The sequence below is a fragment of the Quercus suber genome, unplaced genomic scaffold, assembly GCF_002906115.3.
Source record: "Quercus suber isolate HL8 unplaced genomic scaffold, Cork oak 2.0 scaffold_334, whole genome shotgun sequence".
NCBI classification, from domain to species: domain Eukaryota; kingdom Viridiplantae; phylum Streptophyta; class Magnoliopsida; order Fagales; family Fagaceae; genus Quercus; species Quercus suber.
Genome location: NW_027069787.1, coordinates 642,277 through 652,034, shown reverse-complemented (window position 1 = coordinate 652,034; position 9,758 = coordinate 642,277). Strand labels below are relative to the sequence as shown.

The window sequence follows — 9,758 nt, the reverse complement described above, 5'->3', positions numbered from 1 at the left end:
AAAATTTATACAAACTCTTCATTCTAAAGCTGTTTTTGTTCCTATAAAATATTGGAACATGTAATTTGAACATAATTAGCTGTTAAAATATCAATTTTCTAAAAGTAGTGTGTGAATGTACAAAATTCTATAATAATCTTTATTTTCTGATGAGCTGTAGATGGAAGAAACCACTTTTATTTGGATAAGTTGGTCTTGTCAATGGAATTCTCCTCTATTGAACTGATGGAACATTAGGAAATGTGTTCTAAAATACTATTGGGCTTTATAGAATTTCTTAGGCATACTTATCTTGATTTGCGATATACTTGGAATGGAGTGGATTCTTTTTATCTGTTATCACCATTCATTCATTAGTATGGCACTGTTACCAAGAAATAATCTATCACCACTAGCATTGCAAGAAATAATGCATAAATTATTTTAGGTATCTAAAAAGCCAAAACCTTCTCTTTCCTCCTGCCCACCCCTTCCCTGTAGTATCATAATTAGTGGAAGATGCCATTGGAATCCATTGTGGGCAAGTTATGATTCATTTTAAGGTTACAAAACTTTGAACTTACACATAATTGTACTCCTAAGTTAAATTTGAAGTTCATGAACTGCTATACCAGTAAATAGTTTTAAGTTAATGGTTAAATTTGAAGTCAAATTTTAAGTTAATAGTTTCAACAAAAAATGTCATAGTTTTAACATTTAACATACAAATGAAGTCCAAGCATGAATGAATTAAGTTTCACCATTGAATCAAGTTTCACCATAGAATCAAGTTTTGCTAATAACTTTGTTTTGGCTAAAAACTCTGTAATATCACATTAGAATCCATACACTGTGGCTACATTTTCTCAACAACTAAAACTAATTTGCTCTTTCAAATTTGTATATACTTAACAACCAAGTCTACAAATATCTTGTCGATGGATGGCGTCACCTTGTCCTTAAACCTTCCAACTTTGGTTGATGACTGGCTTCACTGTCCATCTACATGTGTAGAAAATGTAAAGTGCATATTTTGTTTCACTAGATCATCCACTACCTTTCCTCCTCCTTAAATTACTCATTGAACAATTTCAGCCCTCTGAGAGAAGAGATCATAGCTAACAATTAAACACATTTGAATATTTAATACTTATCTCAAATTGATTACTACATACCAAAAAAATGAAAGAACATAATAAAAAATATATTCAACCAAAAAAAAAAAACAAAAAATATTGAGAATCAGAAACAATTAGCAAAACCCAAAAAATGCACGCTAGTAAGTGTAAGAAGAGCAATCAAGTTCTCAAAGCCAACAAATACTTTTTCTTCTAAAATCTTACAACATATCCATAACTGCTTCCAGTGTTCAAACCAATCTATAGAATCTTATTTGATAAGTTATAACGCCAACGTTAATTAAGATACACACAAACTAAAGCCCCAGATCTGGGGGGATTCAATGTGTGTATGTGCATATAACATTATGATGAAAATATTAAGAGGTTGATTTCAAGTTAATGGAAAGAACTCAGAAGCCTAATCCAAACCAAATTGTTTAATATATAATCAATATGTTCTCTACCATTAAATATAGAATTCTTAACATAGCAACCAAAGACCTTTAGTTTCAGGCAGGTTTGCAAGACTGCAAGTTCATGTTTCATATTCCCAGTCCTATTTTGTGCACAAATTTTCTTTTTGCAAATGACATTGATAATATTTTCAAGAATTATTAAAAATACCTAGTGTACATTTCTCTACATTTACAATTTAACATACACATTTACAACCAAAGGCACATAAGTGAACTTCTAAATAGTGATAATTATACAAAGGCCATGGTTCTTTTAGTGCAAAATTGAAGGAATCTTAACAACTTACCCTATCCTCATTTTTAACACTTGAATCATGTTGTGTCTTCTTTGACCCTCTTTTTTTATCCATCAATTAACCATTACCTTTACCATTTATAATAGGAAGTTGACTTTGCTTAGAAAATTTTGAAGTTGTTTTAAGAGAACTATCTCGGTTCATGTTGATTTCTAATCTCTCTCCTTTGTTTTTCTCCAATGACAGCTATCTAATTCCAGAGTTCCTATTCCCTAGTACCTAATTAGATGACATGCTAGGATGAACTGTGGAGTTTTTACTTTGATTTATGCTGGCTGCTCGAACCACTGCTCCTTTTGTGGAGCAAACAAAATCTAGGTGATCACAATTTACAAGTTAAGATTAAAATGTATAACATACTCAAAAGTTTGACAAGTACCAATCAAACAAATGAAAGAAATAAAAACAGCCCACATAACGATATAAGTCTGGCTTGAACTAGGATGTGAAATTTAAAACACTCACACACAAACCGGGACTTTTAATATAGAAATAAGCAAACCTTTTGGAAGAAGTAGATCATAGGCTATGTATCTCAGTAGAACATGGATCTCTTACTTTTCGCAATCACAATCTTCTAGCCATGTGCGTTTAATTACATAAATAACACCCAAAGCTGCAAGGCTCCTTAACTCCTTTTTCTCACTAAGAAATTACAAAAGCAAGTGAGAGATGAAGCTAATACAAATAAGGGAAGATATTCCCCAACTCAGCAAGCATAACAGAGAGGCGAATAAAAGGAATATCACATCAATGTCATAAGTCACCATACCAGCAAGGGACCTTAAAGAAAGAACCAAATTTTTTTTACAAATAATCTTTTTGCTTAAAAGAATCAAGGACTTATTACATCTCTTAAGGAGATCCAACTACTATGTGTGTCAATTTATCATTAAATGACATATACTGGGATCCTCCACCTCTACGCACCATACTGACTAATTTATGCATTTTAGAACTTCAAAGCCATTGAACAAAAAGAAAGATACACTAGCAATCATAAATGAAAAACCAGAATGAGTGCAAAGATTTATGTCATGAAATCAAATTTTCTATATACTAAATAAATACATAAAAATTAAAGTTTCACATTACAAACTTGCTGAGGGATTCTTCAATGGGAAATTTTCACATGGGGTTTCTATTGGGGGAAGTGGCTTGATTTGCAATTTGAATCTGCCTATTACGAAATTTCAATTCAGATTTCACAACATTACTGCTCCAAAATTCTTAGAGGAAAAAAAAAAAGAAGAAAAAACCAATCAAATAGGCCCAAGTCTTGACAATAAATTCAGGGAAAAGGGAGAAGGGATGAAAAAAAAACCTATCCTACTCACACATTCAATTGAAATAAATCATTAATTAAATCCATCATTCAAAAACCCAAATCTTGATGATAAATTCAGGGAAAATGTATGAAGAATGGTTACCTGAGATTTGTATGAAGATGAGGTGAAGATCAGCCAAGAATGATGAGAAGGAGCAAAATTAAAAGAATGCAACAAAGAAGTAGAGAGAGCACGCGAGACGGTGAGGTGAGAGAGAAAAAAGAAAAAATAAACGTCTATCTTTTTCCCGTGTTTGATTTTATATGTAACCTGCTTGACTGGTAACTAGTAATTCATTAACGGCCAGGATGAAAACAAGTGAAATAAATGGTTAGATCAATGGGTGAGTACCGTACCCAAATAAAAAAAAGGTGGGTATGGTAGAATGACCCATTAAATTATTACTATTATTAACGATACATAATATATTTTTGGATTGACTTTCGTGCAACTAGCAATATTATTTTTCTTCTTTGGTGTTTTTTTTTTTTTTGAGTTTTATAAAACATTCTTGGTGGGGAAAAGAATGTGAATGAAAGATCCCATTCATAGTTTTGGAGCATCATCTAAAAATGGTCAAGTAAATTGCTAACAACCTTCAAAGGAGAAAAAAAAAGGATTTTGGAAAGGGTTTGGATGTGGCAAACAGAAATCATTATTTGAGAAAAGCATCGAAAACCTTCAAAAGTTGATGCTAGTAGGCTGCCTGATTTGATTTTTTTTTTTTTTTTTTTAATAATTCAAGAATTGGGGGTGGAGGATTTAAATGTTGGTTGTCTTTGTTGAAATATCATGAGGTGCTAATTAGTTTGAGTTATAAGGCTCTTGATAGTTTGCTGATTTAAATCAATAAAATAATGTGATCGATCTTTGGTTTAAACCAACTGGTTCATCCAATCAAAAAATGGAATAAGGAATGGATAAAAAGAAAAAGCAATGGATTTTTTTTTTTATCCTTTTTGTGAAAAAAAAAATTATTGGTTTTCACATGGATCCTATTTACATGTTGCTTGGCCATGTCAAAAATATTGGATTTCAATATTTTATTTTAATAAAATAAAATAAAAATGCCACAGTGATCACTTCTATGGGTGAAAGGCTGATGTAAGACCTTTTTTCTTCATTAGGACCAAATTCTTGAATTTCTGGGCGACTGGGCTTTAGGAAGGCTTGCTGTGTTTCTTACAATCCACAGCTCTCACAACCATTCATATCCTGGATATGGGCTTTTTGTCCTGGGAAATTCAAGCTTATTCCAATTAGGCCCAAATGTCTTCTTGAATGTTTTAGAAACACAGCAAAAAGCAGAAAATCAAAGTCCATTTACAAAATTTGACATTATGCATATATATATATATATATATTGATAAATCACAGTATACTACAAATCTACAATTCACCATCACGCACGAATGTTATGTGAAACCTAACAAGTCGGTAGATTAAAGACAAGAATTACACAACCACATCATGACATCATGTCTAGATAAGTCTCCACCCATTTGGGATTAATGGTCCGTGCGTATCACAGCCAGTATCACAGCTGATGGCAAATAGAGGCAAGGAATGATACAATAAAACGGTAAATACTAAATAGTAATAATTTTGGGGGGAAAAGAAAGTAAAGAAGATTCTTTTGGCTTGATGTAAAAGTCTACACTTACGAGCTTATTCACATGAACATTATTGTGTTTGAGTTTTGGTTGTTTAGTAGTCGATTCTAACCTTAACTTGAGCTTGGCTCATTTGCTAAATAAACAAACAAAAACAAGATTTTTTTTCATAAACTAAATCCACTACAAGCGCTATGTAAAATTGCCTTAGTGCATTCTTCAGTTTACTCAACTGGGATTTAATTAACTTGAGCCTGACCAAACATTACGTTAAGAAAATGAAAAAATCCCTCTTTACTTTAAGAGAATAAGAATAGAAGTGTACATAATAGGGAACAAAAAGGTCAACATAATTATTGTTAGGCATAGGTGCTCATAAACATATCTCGTTCCCAGTGGACTTTCAAACAACAACCAAGTTTTAGTTTCAAAATTTAAATATGGTTATGGACAGTTAATAGAAAAATTAGGTCAAAATTAATTCGGGTAAGTGAGCTATAAACCATGTAGCAAAATATCCATGTTTTGAAACTCATTTTAACAAAATCGAGTTACAGGTGGAACTCGACATTAGCAATGTCGAGTTTTATGCGTACTCCTTCCTCTCACATGAATTGTGGGTCCCACCATAAATTTAATTAGTGGAACTCACAGTTTTGTGAGTAGCGAGAGTACGTATTTATGATACTCTGAAAGTACCCAATAATTACCCTCACATTAGCCCTTCAAAGCCAATCCATACTGTGTGTTGACTTTGAAGGGCCCCACCGGTTTCTATAGTATTTGCTTTTATTTATTTATTTTATGGTCCTCTATTTTGGTCATGTTTTTAATTTGGTCCTCAATTTTTTACAACTTCATCTTTTTTCTTAAATTTTTAAACTCACTGAGATTTTGATCCCGACATCATCTCACTTACAAAAAAAGAAAAAGAAAAAAAGAAATTATGTCAAACTAGTAGTGCATTCCATTTATTACTTAGGCATTTTTTGTAAATAAGTCCATTTACTACTTAGACATTCTTTGTAAATGAGATGATAATAGGGACCAAAAGGACAACAAGTTTAATAAAATAAAATAAAATAAAATAAAACAAAAAGGCGCTACGTCCATAACACACTCTAAATGTAATGGATTTATGCACCAAAAAAAAAAAAAAGAAAAATAAAAATAAAAAAGACAGGAAAACAAATACATGTGAAGTGCAAAATTTATGTGGATTGACCTTAGATCTACGTACACAAGTGGTGTCGAGGAAAAAGTTTAACTAAAAATTAGAATGACAATAATTTAAATTTTTTATATTTGCCTACCCTATAGTTAATAAAATATGTTACGCGTTTAATACAGTAGGTATACGAATGGGTGCAATTCGGCATCTTTTTAAAAGTATGTGTCAAAAGCTCAGCATAAAAATACGGAAACGGAAAAAGAATAGTATGTATATAGTACGAGTATATTACATTCATTTTTAAGAAATTAGTAACAAAAATACAGGTATATTTACCATATATCCATATACTTTTTTGAAATAAATATAAATAATATTTGTGTTATGAAATTTTAACTCAAGTCAAGTTTGATTTAAGTTTTAAAACTTCCTAAAAAATTTTAATAGTGATATTAAGTTTTTTCAATTTTTACTACATAGATCTTACACACTAATGTGTCATCAAAAGCAAGGAAAATGCTAAAATACTACAAGTTTTACTACTAAGATTAGTGTGACAGGTACTACAAGTTTTTTTACATTGAACTTATTAACTAATGTATTGCCAATCACAAAGAGACAACTCAACAATCATTTATGAGGTGATTAAACTCACCAATCACATCTATTGCCGCACTAGTTTTTAAGCATTATGTAGTAAAACTTGTAGTACCATTAACATGTTTCTAATTTAAAAAAATCTTACAAACTGATGTGACAATGAATGTAATTGTAAGCTAACATAGAAAATTTGAAATACCTCTAGCAAGGGATTCAAATTCTCATTTATTATTATTTTGAAATGTTTCTATTCACAATCATTTTGGTATTAGTTCGTGAGTTTTTATAGTAACATTTGTAATTGTTTTAGCTTTTTGCTAAGATTTTTTTTTTTTTTTGGGAGAGATTTCTAAGAACTAAGTCATTAACAATTATTATTTTGGCAGGAACATGGGCTACGTACTTACAGCAGTAAAATAAAAATTGGTATTTGTGTTTTGACTTTTGATTCCTGTTGGTGGAGAATTATTAAATACTCTGAGAATATTATAAATGCATACTCCTCCCTCTCACATGAATTGTGGGTTCTATCAAAAATTTAATTAGTGAGACTCACAATTATGTGAGAGGAGGAAAATTATTAAATACTCCAGAAGTACCATAAATGCGTACTCCTCCAGATCTCTTATTCAATTATGAGAGATTTTACTAATTGAGTTAACTGAAACCCTTTTATTTATGAGTTTTTGGTTAAAATTTTATTGGTTTTTTTTTTAAATATTTTTTATTGGGTATTTGGTTTATAGCAATTTATTAATAATAATAATAATAATTATTATTATTATTATTATTATAAAGTTTCAACCGATTTATGTGATTTTTACTTTTTATCATTAAATCAAAACATCAATTGGTTTTTGGTATAAGCAAAAATTGAACTCAATCAGTTTTTGTTGATTTTAAAATCTGAATGAGGATTCTATCTTTATCTCAAAAAAAGAAAAAAGGAATTAGGAGGGAGGACCGATCTTGGTTTTTTTTTTTTTTTTTTATTTATTAAATTTAAGATCTAAATCTATTGGAGATTTTAATTTATTGGGCTTCTATTATTGAGTTGTTATGGATCAATGTTTAATTTTATTGGGCTTAAAATTTAGGATAGTCGCAACGATTTTTTTAAGGGTAAGTTGGTAAGTACATGTACCTATGTAAAACTAAAAAAAAAAAATGTAGTATTCATACCGAAAGTAATGACGTATTCATTGTGAAACACATAAAACTTTACGTTTCTACTTTTTCAAATATACTTTCCAACAAAATTTTTATTTTTTTCTCTATTCCATTTAAATATTTTTTCTTTATTAATTCTTTCTTTAATATTTAAATTTTTTGGTGATATTTTTTAACAAATCTCGTGGAGCACTTATGGCAATGATATAGTGAGTTTTAGGATCATCTAATTTTAATGAGAAGTGTTATGTTCATAATATTTTCACAATACTTTCTATCATACCCCAAACCCAAGTATAAAGATAGGCACGTGACAACTGCCACATGCTTATAAAGTAAACACCCTACAGGTGTGCAAGGCCTTCTTAACAACTACAATTTGTCCTTAAAAATTAATTCAAATAAATTCAAAATACCTCAACAATTTCTTCATGAATAGATCTCCAATAATTTAGTAGGAAAAAAAAAAATCCAAATCTCATGTATACAATGCCAATTGGCCAATAAATATAAAACTATTAGAAGACAATCCAATCCCAAAATCACTAAGCTTCTTTTCCTGCTCACAACACAACATCAAAACTCCCAAAACTTGCTATTTTTCACAATCTGAAACTAGAAAGGAAAATGAGTGAGCTGACAACTCAATAAGTAACCAAAATCCTAATAAGTTCTATCAAGCAATAAATCTGTAAAGTAATAAAATGTAATATGAGTCTTCAAAAGTTATGATAAACTATGGGTTTTCAAAAATAACTAAAGAAGTTTCATAGTCTTAAAATAATAAGTTGCAAATATATTACATACTTTAATGTTACAAATATATCATACATGGTTTAGAAAGTAGTCAATTTTTCATATATCAAAAGCTATAACTTACAATAGGTTCCAAAAATACATAAGCAGTTTTAATAACTCAAAATAGTTCAAATACTCAAACATTTCCAAAATCAAATATGTAGTTTTAAGGTCTCAAAATAGTTCAAATATTCAAACGTAATTCATATTCTTAATAATCTTATGACTATGGTCACGCTATATCCCCGTGACTGGGCATCAGAGTACCAATCAATAACCCCTATTGGTTTGGGTATTAGAATACCAATGAATAACCCCCATTGGCTGGGTATTAGAGTACTAATGAATAACTCCCATTGACTAGGTATCAGAGTCAAAGATAATCAGATTATCCCAAAATAATATATATCAAATCATAGTTCAAACAAAAAAATATATCTCATTCAAATACATACATACATACATACACACACACACACACACACACACACACACACATATATATAATCTTATATTCAGTATTCAAATATATTTGTGATAATTCTATATTCTTTACCTTCAATCAATATAGCTAAAAAAAAAAAAATTAAATAAAATAAATCTTATATTCAATGCTCATATATATTTGTGAAAGTTCTTATCCTTTATTTTGAATCAGTATAGCTAAAAACAATTAAATAAAATACATCATATATTCAGTAATCAGATATATTTGTGATAATTCTTTACTTGAATTGAAATCAGTAATACAAGTTGAAATAAAATTCTAAACAATTTTTAGTAGTTAAAAATGCATTAATAGTCAAAATAAAACCAATTAGGATAAGGTTACTTACCTCAACTAGCATATGACAAAAAAATTTCTTCTTAATCCTTCCTCTAAAATCCTTAGATATCACCTAAAACAATTTTTAGATACAATTTACTCCAAAATAAAATTTTAAAATTAACTTGCAAGGTACTCAACCAGAAGAAAATTTTCTAGAATATCCAATAATTCTCCACTTTTATCTCACACCAAAAATCCACCTATTCATATCATATATTTTCTTTACTTTCTGCCACAAATAGTTTCCGAGGGTTAAAGACTATAGAATATCTATAGGGTCAAAAGTCAATTTATAAAAAAAAAACACCACCTGAATAGGGATGGCAATGGGGCAGGGTGGGGCAGGGCTGAAGGATGGGATCTTCGTCCTCGCCCCA

At 29.9% G+C, this 9,758-nt stretch overlaps 1 long non-coding RNA gene across 1 annotated transcript; it reads right to left on the bottom strand.

Annotated features, from left to right (window-relative positions):
* Nucleotides 1–695: 695 nt before the first annotated feature.
* On the bottom strand, nt 696–3,431 carry LOC112002237 (uncharacterized). The gene is made up of 3 exons (XR_002881872.2): nt 3,303–3,431; nt 2,375–2,517; nt 696–1,078 (listed from the first exon to the last, which is right to left on the bottom strand). It is a non-coding gene; the product is annotated as an uncharacterized LOC112002237 (long non-coding RNA).
* Between the last annotated feature and the right edge of the window lie 6,327 nt (nt 3,432–9,758).